The sequence below is a fragment of the Alligator sinensis genome, unplaced genomic scaffold, assembly GCF_000455745.1.
Source record: "Alligator sinensis unplaced genomic scaffold, ASM45574v1 scaffold112_1, whole genome shotgun sequence".
NCBI lineage: Eukaryota > Metazoa > Chordata > Crocodylia > Alligatoridae > Alligator > Alligator sinensis.
Genome location: NW_005841892.1, coordinates 1291072 through 1303678, shown reverse-complemented (window position 1 = coordinate 1303678; position 12607 = coordinate 1291072). Strand labels below are relative to the sequence as shown.

At 43.5% G+C, this 12607-nt stretch overlaps 1 protein-coding gene across 3 annotated transcripts in view; it reads left to right on the top strand.

Moving 5' to 3' along the window:
• The window catches only part of CSMD3 (CUB and Sushi multiple domains 3), a 1313655-nt gene that overhangs the window by 1274917 nt on the left and 26131 nt on the right, over window positions 1-12607 (top strand). The window lies entirely within an intron of this gene.

Here is a 12607-nt window from a genome sequence, read left to right as displayed (position 1 = left end):
ATTCCCTGGCGAACTCGTGGTCAAGTTCTTGATTCTGGGTGGGAGGTCTGTAGTAGACCATGGATTTTAAACCAGAGGGTCTCCAGTCATCCACCCTGGGTGCCAATGTCGGTTTGCAGGGATGCATAGGTCTCCTTGATGTAGAGAGCTACACCCCCGCCCCTTTTATCCACTTGATCTCTCCTGCACAGGGTATAACCATCCATACCTGTGACCCAGTCATGGGTGGAGTTTCTCCAGGTCTCTGTTATCCACCAAGTCTCCGTTTTATATATAGGCTTCTTCAACCTATATATGATAACGCATCAAAATGTAAAGATACAGCAACAACTAAATAAAGATAGCACAGCTAAACAGACTGATTATTTAGCAGCAACTTAGTAAGCTGTCAGTATTTGACCCTTGATTAATCAGTTCAGTAGCTAAAAAAAGATGGGCTTCTAAGCATTCAGATGTCTACAAAAGTGCTACTTTAGCCCTTCTTTAGATACCAGCCATTTGTGGCATGTTAATGAATGATATAGTTTCATAGTTGGGAGGGTTGAAAAGGACCTGAAGAGATCATCTAGTCTGACCCCGTGTTGTGGCAGGAAAGATTACTGGGGTCAAACGACCCCGGCCAGATATTTGTCCAGCCTTTTTTTAAAGACCCCAGGGTAGGAGTCAGCACCACTTCTTTTGGAAGCTGGTTCCAGGTCCTAGTCGCCCTGACAGTGAAATAGTGCCTCCTAATGTCTAGTCTGAAACTACCCTCTGCTAGCTTGTGTCCATTGTTTCTTGTAACTCCCGGGAGTGCTCAGAGGAACAGGGACTCTCCCAATGCCTGCTGGTCCCCTTGACTAGTTTGTAGACTGCCACTAGATCCCCTCTTAGCCTTCTCTTTTGGAGGGTGAACAGGTTCAGGTCCCTCAGCCTCTCCTTGTAGGGCCTGCCCAGCTGACCCCGATCATGCGGGTGGCCCTCCTTTGGACCCTTTCCATATTGGTCACATCCCTCCTGAATTGCGGCGCCCAGAACTGGATGCAGTACTCCAGCTGTGGCCTGACCAGTGTCGCATAGAGGGGGAGGATCACCTCCTTGGACCTGCTTGAGATACATCTGTGGATGCACAACAAAGTACGGTTAGCCTTCCTGACCGCGTCCCCACTTTGTCGGCCCATGTTCATTGTGGCATCAATGATGACTCCCAGATCCTTTTCTGTCTTGACACTGGCGAGAAGGGAGTTCCCCAGCCTGTAGGTGTGCCTCTGGTTCTTCCTCCCTAGGTGCATTACCCTGCACTTGTCAGTGTTGAACCTTATCCCGTTCTCATCTGCCCACCCCTGTAACCTGTCTAGATCCACTTGCAGCCTGTTCCTTCCTTCTAGCGTACCCACTTCACCCCATATCTTAGTGTCATCTGCGAATTTGAACAGGGTGCTTTCTACCCCCTCGCCCAAGTCACTGATGAAGATGTTGAATAGTCCGGGCCCGAGGACTGAGCCCTGGGGAACCCCACTGCCCACATCCCTCCAGGTCGAATAAGACCTGTCCACCACCACCCTCTGGGTGTGGCCCACCAGCCAGTTAGTGACCCATCTGACCGTGTAGGCATCAACACCACTGTCTCCTAGTTTCTTACTGAGAATGGGGTAAGAGACCGTGTCGAAGGCCTTCCTGAAGTCCAGAAAGACTATATCCACTGCGACATCTGCATCCAAGGACTTGGTGACCGGGTCATAAAAGGCCACCAGGTTGGTTTGACAAGACCTGCCCCTAATGAACCCATGCTGGTTGCCCCTGAGCATAACTTCCCCTGCTGGCCTTTCCTGGACATGTGCCAGGATAATTCTTTTGAAAAGCTTCCCCAGGACCGAGGTAAGACTCATGGACCTATAGTTTCCTAGGTCCTCTTTCCTCCCTTTTTTGAAGATGGAGACCACATTGGCCCTTTTCCAGTCCTGCGGCACATCTCCCGAGCGCCATGAGTGCTCGTAGAGCTGTGCCAGAGGTCCCAGCACAGCCGGGTCTAGACTTCAGGAAGGCCTATACATCATCTGGTATAACTAATTTTTGTATATGCATTTAGAGTGTTTACCGTTCATTCCCAATTTTTGTTATGTGGCAGATCTATCTTAATATATCAAACACATTTTACAAAGACAAAATATCTTTAGGTCTTAGTGTGTACCAAGTTCATCTACAAGCTTGGAAAATAAATTGCTTCTTTGAAATGAACTGTGGATTTGAAATATTTCTTCAGAGATATTGCTAGTAACATAGGAAATTGTTTATAGCATTTTGACCATAAACCATTATAGCACAACATGTCTCTGAACTGAAGTAACAGGGATATATTTAGAACAATCTGTCATCTATGCAAGAATTTTTAGTTTTCTTTTTCCAATTTAAGTCTTTGTAGAAATTCAGCTGTTTTACTTTATATTAAAGCTTGGAGGCAACCAAAGTGCAGCATGAATTTAGAAAGAAAAATAGCTGCATAATACTTGTGGTAGCCTTGTGTAAGCTTTTGGATTTGTTTTATAATGTACCCTGTGAAATTCAATCTGAAGTTAACAACCTTACAATCTCTTTTTACAAATATATTAACTATAATATTGGCAACAGTAGGTGATGAAATTCTGAAAATGGGAGCTATATTGTATGGATTTGGCTTTCTTTACCCCAGCACTGTGCCTTGGTCCTGCTCTGGAACAGTAAACATATAGTTTGTTCCCAAGCTAATCAGTGCTGCTTAACTTCCCAAAAGAATAAAAATGTTATTGAATTTTATGACCTAGACTTGTATACCACAGGGCTAGGCAAAGATAACAAAGTGATTTCCTATAGTCCAGTTAGCAAGTTACAAGTAGTAAATGATGACAGTTTTTAGTCAGAGAGGGTTGGCTTGGATTCAGATCAGTGATGTAGATTGAAGGTCCCTGTGTCTCATTGTCAATTCCCTGAGTCCCCACTAAAACAATCCATTGGACCACATAGATTTACATATGGATGTGTCAGGAAACACATTTTGTTTCACTGCAAAGGATGGCTAAATGTCAGGGAAGAGAGAAAACTGTCACAGAAACACTTGGAAACATGAACCAACTACCCTTCATATTCTAACATGCATGATTTCCAAAAGTGTAGCCTTGTGATGTTTTTATTTATTAACCAAGATTAAAGAGAGCTGTTAATATGAAAAGACTGGTTTAAGCAGAGGTTCCGAGTATGTGTGGGCCTTTGGGAAGATGGCTGTCCCCTGAAATGTGTAAAACTTTCTGCGTGTCCATCGTCTTGGTCCCCTCAGCAAAAATAAATGTTGGCGCCTATGACCGTGTCCAGAGGAGTGTGGCTGTGCATTATATGGCACTGCAGACACATCTGTGGCACCATACATTCAGATGTTCTGCATGCTGCAGTGAAGCAGTGCAGGGTGGGGGCTGAGAAGATTATCCAGGAGCACATCTGTGAAGGGCCAGCAGTGGTGATGATGCTCAGGGGCAACCAGCATGTTTTCATTAGGGGCAGGTCCTGTCAGACCAACCTGATTCCTTTCTACAATCAGGTCACAAAATCCTTGGACTCAGGTGTTGCGGTGGATGTAGTCTTTCTGGACTTCAGGAAGGCCTTTGACACTGTCTCCCACCCCATTCTCTTTAAAAAGCTAGGTGACTGGCATTGGTGCCTACACAGTTAGATGGATAGCAAATTGGCTGAGGGGCCACACTCAGAGAGTGGTGGTGGATGGGTCATATTCGACCTGGAGGGATGTGGGCAGTGGAGTCCCCCAGGGCTCGGTCCTTGGGCCCGGCACTGTTCAATTTCTTTATTAGCTGCTTGGGCGAGGGGATGAAAAGCATCCTGTTTAAATTCACGGATGACACCAAGATTTAGGGTGAGGTGGGCATGCTATAAGGGAGGGACTGGATACATCTGGACCTGGACAGGTTACAGGGGTGGGCAAATGAGAATAGGATGGGATTCAATACCGACAAGTGCAGAGTGCTGCACTTGGGCAGGAAGAACCAGCAGCATACCTATAGGCTGGGGAACTCCTTTCTCAAAAGCACAGTGGCATAAAGAGATCTTGGAGTCATTATTGATTTCAAGATGAACATGGACCACCAATGCAAGGACAAGGTCAGTAGGGCTAACTGCACCTTGTCGGGTATCCACAGATGCATCACAAGCAGGGCCAAGGGGGTGATCCTCCCCCTCTATGCGACACTGGTCAGGCCACAGTTGGAATACTGCATCCAGTTCTGGGCACCGCACTTCAGGAGGGATTTGGACAGCACTGAGAGGGTCCAAAGGAGGGCCACCTGCATGATCCAGAGACAGCAGGGCAGGCCCTACGAGGAGAGGCTACGGGACCTGAACCTGTTCAGCCTTCACAAGAGAAGGCTGAGAGGCGACCTGGGGGGAAACTTACTAGGGGGGACCAGCGGGGAATAGAAGAGACCTTGTTTCCCCGAGCGCCTCCTGGAGTAACAAGGAATAATGGCCATAAGTTGTTAGAGAGTAGGTTCAGACTACACATTAGAAGGCACTACTTCACAGTCAGGGTGGCTAGGATCTGGAACCAAGTTCCATGGGAAGTGGTGCTGGCTCCTACCTTGGGGGTCGTTAAGAGGAGGCTTGACGATTTACCTAGCTGGAGTCATTTGAGCCCAGCTTTCTCTCCGGCCCAGGGCAGGGAGTTGGACTAGAAGATCTGCGAGGTTCCTTCCAACCCTATATCTATGACCTCTGGATATTCAGGGGTCAAAAAAAACCCATGCAAAAAAACCAAGAATGGCATATGTGGGGTCATCGTGCACCGCTCAAACCTGGAGCCACACTCCAGCTGCTGACCAGGCTTCAACTGGCAGGATTGTCACTGTTGCAGCCCTGGGAGGCCCCCAGGACCCCAGGTAAGGCTGCTGGGCCCAGCCCGGTGCTGGCCTCAGCCTTCCCTACCCCACCCTACCCTACCCCAGAAGGCACTTGGCACAGGCATTCCCCAAGGACAACTAGAGGTGGGACAAGGTATGCTGCTGCTAGTTGTCCCTCAGGGACAAAACATCCATACTCGTGTGGATGAGGCCTATGGGTTTAAGTATTAGTTTTTGCTCAGAATAAGAGCTGTGAAAATATATTGTGTTACTCATTATATCTACTCCATGGGAAGTCAGTCATATCTTTTACAGTTTGTGACAAAAATAAGATTTCATGTGGTAAAGTTCAGAAAAGTTAGGATGAGATGGAGTCTGTTCCAGCTTTCACACAGTTGCACAGAATTATTTTCTTTATGCTAACTTGGAACGGTTTGGGAATGGTGCAAAGAAACAATCCAGAAAAAAAAAAACTTGCCTTTTTATAGTGCAAGGATGGCAAATTAAAAAAATATTCCTTATAAAATGGGGAAGCGTGAGTTATGCACATCAGCACTGTATTCCAAAACTGTGATGGACTTGTATGAGTTCACACATGAACATAGGATATATCAGTAACAGTGACAAACCCTGATTGCACCTTGGGTATAGTCTGATAATGAAAGATAGTCATACTAAAAATATTAATATTGTCCTTTCTTTCACAACATTAATAAAAAATTAGATTGAACTCTTAGCAAATGCTCTGATCAGCTTTTGCCTTATTTGAACTATACTGAACCCTGTTTGCCATTTTTACTCAAGGGTGTGAATTTACTATAACTTCAGATGCAAATTTTGTGTATCAGTAACAATTGTATATCTAGGTCACAGTAACCCATTTGAAAATTTAGTCTGAATAAATATCTTAGAGTTACTCTTGGTAGTCCTACTTCTGAAACTAGTCACAACTCTGAAATGACTATTGGCACCACATAAGAGGCCTAGCTTTCCAGTAGAGAAGGAACCTGTGATACTGAGTCTGGATACAACCAAATTGTAACTTATTTAATATGTGCATATGTACCAGCTGTAAAACGAAGGTGGTCAAACAACATATAGGACAGTCCCTTCTTTCAGGAATCAAAGCCATTCACTCATATAGAGAGCCACTCCACCTAAAAAATTAACCCTAACCAGAATCCAGAGAGAGAATAAATCTCCTTCTACTCCTAGGACTCCTTCCGCCAGTATCACTGTCTCAACACAAGCTTCATAACAAACATTAGTAACAGTACAGCATCTTTTTCCAGTATTGAGCATTTGCTTGCTAAGCACTTAGAAGATTGTATAATAGTGCCACCTGGTGACACCTGCTGTGACAGAATTGTAAAATTATTTAAAATTGAAATGTACTACTTTTCCCTTTGGGTATACAGTGGGGCACAAATTAATTTTCAGCTCATCCAAGCTGTAAGCAGCATAGGAGTACTTTTAAAATCAGCCTCTGCACCAAAATAATATGTTCTTATATTTTCTATGCTGCTCTTCAGAACTATATGTAATGGTTATATATTCTTAGCTAAAGTGATATGCTTTGCACCAAAGCCTATAGATTTTTTCTTATGTGCTTAACCCAACAACACAGTACAGTTAAAATAGAAATGAAAACCAGTGCAGAAATATTTTTGGTTACTTTATGATGCTACAAAAATGTAAGCTTGGAAAGGTGACCTCTTTCAGCAACAGCAATGAAATAATATTTATAGAATTTTGAATGCTATAAATAGGACTTTATCATGAAGGTTATATTAGTAGCTCGAGCCATGTTACTATTATAGTGCCAGGTCAATGTTTATGGCAAAGAAAACAGGTGGTAGGATGAAAGTGAGCACACTGGTGCCGTCAGATGAATGATTTGTTGGTAAATGGGGGTATGTGAAGTGGAAATAGATGAGGTCTTATTGCATTGTATTTATTCCCCTTTGAAATCATTGCTCAAGCCCATAAATTCACAGTTCCTTTGTCCTGGAGTCAATTACTGTCCATGAGATGATGGTTGAGGAACTAGTCTACAAGGGGGTGGTGGGTATGAAAATGTGCAGCTGGGGTAGAAACACAGTCAAGCTAGAAGGTGTGAGCAGTTCCTTCCCTTGTTAGTGTTCCTGCTGGGGTTCACAGAGGTAATCATTCAGGGAAATTGCTAACCAATGGGTCTGAGACTGCAGTATTCTCTCTCCCGCAAAAGATTCACTTCCTATCTTGTTTGTGCTAAATTGTACATTATCCTGGACTTGTAAATGTTTTAGCTCTGCATTGTCAAGTATATTGGCTTTTTACTCACCTCAAGATACTTGCTCATTCCTACAAAAAGAGCTTGTCTTACATCTAGTATTTTAGTAAATAAAGTGCTAAATAGTTAAGCACAAAATTGGCAACAGTTTTAACATCAGATTTTTAATGCACTTCATATTATTACAGTTGAACAAAGATGAAAAGCAGTGGCATAGAAACAACTGCTGAAATCTTAAAGCCAGATTTTCGGGGAAGGTAACTGTAACCTAGTAGTGAGAGTGAATAGAATTGCTGAGCTTTTCATGGATGTACCTGAATCTGAGTGCTTAAAGTTAGGTACCTATATAAGTGCCCTGACCTGTAGTACCCATTGGCTTCCCCACAATTATGGCTATGCCCCACATCAGAAATCAGACCACTCTCCTCAAGTTTAAAATATGGGTGGAGGTAAAGAAAAAAAAGCACTGTATATCCAGCTAGTCATCCTGATAGTCGAAGAAACTGAAACAAAGAGGAAAATAACTAGGTCCATGGTATTTGCATGCAAATGAAACTAATGTTTATTGGTAGTACTGATTAGGTTGTTTGAACAAGAACAAAAGGATGCTTTTGTCAAATGTAAAAATGTTATTTGTTTGAAAGCTACCAAGTAAATAAGCCAGGTATTTTTTTCATGGTTTTGAACCAAGATTTCTCCTCCCCCTAACCCTTCCCACCTCAGAGAGATAGAGGACTAATGTCAACAAATATCATTTTAACATTGTTGCATTAAATATTGCTTTATCAAATGAAAGAGAACTCATGTTGTTCGATGTACCTTTAACTGTTAGCCTTTTCTAGTATATCAGGGCTGTCAAAGATATGGCCCATAAGCAGATCCAGACCATGGAGCCCTAGGATCTGGCCCATGGGTCTCAGGATAACCTGGCATGCTGGATGCCCCCTGTGCCACATGCCAGTCCTATGCACTGTGTGTAGTACAAGCCTTGAACTGGGGTCAGTGCATGCTGCATGCAGCACGGGGCTGGAACCAGAGGACATGCTGCACACAACACAAGGGGCCAATTCAGGATGTGCATAGCATGTGTCACCCCACCAGACTACGCTTGCGTGCTGGCTCTGAGGCTGGTCCCAATCAGGCTCACAAATAAGACCCACATACAGGAGCCAACACACAGGGAGGGTCCAGCATGGACACTCCATATAGCAGGTGCCCTGTGCTGGCTTCATATGTGAGCCTCAGACTGGTGGCTGGCATGCACAGGGCTGAGTTGTGGCACTCACTGCATGAGCTCTGGTGCATGGGGTTGGCCTGTGGGAGTCCAGCCTCACATCCCTCATCCAACCCATAGGGCTGGATGAATTTGACAGCCCTTCAGTATATATTTCTTAATAACCTGATTTATTTTCTCTATAATTGATATTTTTCAAATAAAGAGATAATTGTGTGGGGATGGTAAAGGGAATAAAAAGTATGGATCTTAATTCATTTTAGTTACTGTTTACCTGTCACCTGTTGTTCATGGGCTATTGAATTTCACCCTGATGATTGATCTGAGCTAAAATGGAGTCGTGATAAAGTTTTGAATAATTGTTTACAGCAGTAAGTGGTCTGTTTCATGAGAGAAATTTCTGTGGCAGATTTGTATGTTTTTGACTTTGTGACAGAGTAGTCACATAATCAAGTTCTGTGGCAAAGTAGTCTTGGTTTTGGATTAGTGTCAGTTGAGATTAAGCAGTTTACCATCCAATTGGTAGTTTAGCTCCACTTCAAATGGATGGTTGTGGGCATTTAGGTGTAGCATCTCAGTAAGGAATATTGAAAGAGAGTGTTGGAATGATGATACAGCCTTGCTTAACTCTCATCTTAACCTCAAAGGGATCTGTGATAGATCCATTCGTAAGAACCACTGCTCACATATGGTCATGGACCGGGCAAAGAATGGTGATGAATTTTGGTGGGCATCCATACGTCAAAAGGATCCTCTACAGTGCTTCTCAGTTGACAAAGGCAAAGGCTTTCATGAGGTCAAAGAAGGCAATGTAGAAGTGTTCATGTTGTTCTCTACATTTTTCCTGAAGTTAGCAAGCAGTGAACATCATGTCAGGGTTGTGCCTCTTGATACCTTAAAGCCACACTGAGATTCTGGGAGGAGCTGAGATTATGGAAGTGATGGCTCGTGCCAACAGGACAGTCTCAGCCAATGGAAGGAAATGCTTCAGGAAGGTTCTCACAATGATTTTTCCTGTGGTGAACAGTAAGGATATCCCTCTGTAATTTCCACAGCTGGACCTGTCTCCTTTCATGAAGATTGTGACAATCATGACATCCCTAAGGTCATCTGGGATTTCCTCATCGTTCCAGAACCTTAAGATGAGGGCATGGAGCTTCTCTCCGCCCACTTGAAGTTCTTGGCAAGAATTCCATCAACTCCAGATTCTTTGTCATTCTTCATCAGCTTCATGGCTTTCCTCACCTCTTCAAGGTTTGGTCATTTCTGAGGGCGTGTTGCAGGATGGAATTGAGACCATGCTCATCAACACCAGAGTGTTGATTGAAAAGGTCCTGAAAATGTGCCTTCCAGTGGGCACTGATGACTCCCCTTTTTTTGATCAGGTCTCTTCCATCTTTAGGTTTCAAGGGGGCTGATCCCTGAGTGCTTGGACTGTAGATGTGTTTGTGGTGCTAAGAAAACTGTGCATATCATGGATGTCAGCAAGATGTTGAATCTGCTTTGCACTTATGGTTGATCAACTCTTAGATCTCCTGATCATTCGCATCAAACCAGTCTTAATATTTCCTGGTAGTGAATCCAAGTGTCTCTTCAAAGGCACTGATGACAGTGTACTTGAAAGCACCCCAAATGCTGTTGACATTTTCCCATAGTTGTTGATTGGAATTCACCAGTTTTTCATTGAGGCACCAGTGGAAGAGGTCTTTCTTGATTGTGTCCTGAAGTCCTCCCATGTTGACCTTCTATTGGCATTGCTTCTGCTGCAACTGTCATTTGGGAGCCAGGCTAAATGATATAACCAAGCAGATGAAGCAGTGATTGGTCCAGAAATCATCAGCTACTAGCATAGCTCAAGTAATGCAGACATCGTTGCAATCCTGGACATGACCAATGACATAGTCAATCAAGTGCCAGTGGTTAGATTGCAGGTGTTGCCAGGATGTCTTCTACCTGTGTTTCTTGCAGAACAGGGTGTTGGTGATGGTGGGTTCATGTTCTGCACACTTTGCCAAGAGGAAGATGCTGTTGGAAATGACTTTTCCTTCCTTGCCAATGATTCCATTCCAGAGGTTAAGGCCCTTCCAGCTCTGGCACTGAAATCTCTGAGCAGAATAAGTCTGCCTCCTTCTGGAACACAATAGAGGATTTGGTTAAGGTTGGCATAGAATTCCTCCTTGGTTTCATCAGCACTGTCAAGAGTCAGGGCATATGCACTGATGATAGTGGCATATTGGCTCTCTGCCAGTTTAAGACCAAAAATCATGACATACTCATTAAGTCCAATAGGGAAGTCATTGAGTTGTTTTACAAGTTCATTCTTAATGGCAAATCCAGCTCTATGAGGTCGGTGTTCTCTTCCTGTTTACCCTTCCAAAGAATATATAGCCACCTCCTTCTTCTTTGAGCTGCCCATCTCCTACGCATGAGCCTTGCTCAGTGCAGTGATGTCTGTGTTGTGTCACCTGAGTTCTTGGGCCATGCTTTGGGCATTCACTATTAGGATTGTCCATGAGGGTCCTGATGTTCCAAGTCTCAAAAATGATAGCGTGTCTTCACTGATTTTTGACCTCAGTAAAAGTGATCCCACTGGACATGGTTATCCAGTCAGAAAAAGGGTGGGGTAGGCAGACTATGTTTAGGGCACCTTTTTTAGCCTCCCACCCCCATGTTGGGTGAGCAGAGTGGATCCTATAAGGGGCTGCTCAGTCAGTTATAGCTGCTGAATCACACTCCTGCCAATCCAAGTGCCAGATGACCTCCTTGCAACTGCCGCCTTCATGCCAGTTCATGACTAGGAGCTTTCAGGCCTCACAATCCTGCTCCCGTCATCACTAGTTGGTCACCGAAGGACTTGAAAAGTATGCTAAACCCATTTTCATGGAAGACACCTGTGCATGATTTATTTTATCATGGAGTGGCTGTTGCACATCAACTTCCACAGGGTTCCTGACAGAACAGGACCTTGATCCAATAGCAAGGAGTCGAACACAATTGGATATCTCATTCTGATGCAGCCTACATCTTCCTTCGCAGCCATTGAGATTCTAACATCTTCCTCCTGCTCTGCTACTAAGGACATGTAAACCCATGGCTGGGGGCTGGACAGTCTTATTATAATAATGACCTGTACTCACCATGTCACAGCACAATTAGAGAATATGTGTGGCTTTTCAGAAGGGAGAGTTGCCATCTGCTGTACCTACCACATCTGGTGGTGCTGTCGTTGCTTAGTCTGTGACTTCTTATTCATCAGAGTTACCCCTGCTTATTTCACAACTAACCTTCCCTGAAGGACATGCCATCATCCACCATATGTGGATGCATGCTGGGTAGCAGCACAGCTCTGACACCAGATACAATGAATACATTTATACTTGCACTATGACATGATCATTATTTTTGATGGACCCATGTCATGCAGAGGGTAGGTTTCTTGCAATTCTTGAAAACTGAAATTTTTTTGCAATGACCTAAAAATCATAATGGTAAAGCATGGTAAAGAACTTATATATCTGTGTGGGTTTTTTTAGTGAGATGGGCAGGGGGATGATACTGAGTGAATGTTTTGTTTCTTTTTTTTTTACCCATTCCAATTTTTTTTTCAATGAGAGGTTTTGCTCAGAGGAGTTTGCATGACAATTTTTCAAGTATTCAAGTTGTTTTCTACATATTGACTGATTGATATTCTCTTCTTGTAGAGAGAAAGTAAATTTAGAAAACAAAGACTCAGAAATATTTTTTTTAAATGCTATATTTGTGGAAGCTTGTGACAAGAAGGATGGAGTTGGTCAGAAAATTTCTGGCAAAACATTTTTTTTTTCCATTAGAGGTTGGCAATTCATATTTTTTTTTTCAAAGATGGCTCAATATTGAGAAAGCTCCAGAGTAAACCATTGCCCAATCAGGATTTCAACTCCCTACCTCTTTTTTAGCCACTTACCATGCTGACATGACATTTGAAGCTTGGAAGCCATGGTAACTCCATACCCCAGACTCCTAAGTTTCATAGAAAATATAAGAAGTTGTGGATTTTGTTCTGAACTGGAGAATCCTGCTTTGAGCAGAAGGTTGGGCTAGGTGACCTCCTAACGTCCCCAGCAAGTCTGTTTTCCTTGTTAAATGTTGAAACAGCAAAATCCTCTACATCAGCACATCTCAGACTTTGAGGTTTGTGTTCCATGTCAGTAAAATCAGCTACTTTCATCCCCCCATCTTCAGATGCCACATTTTATTTACTACTTT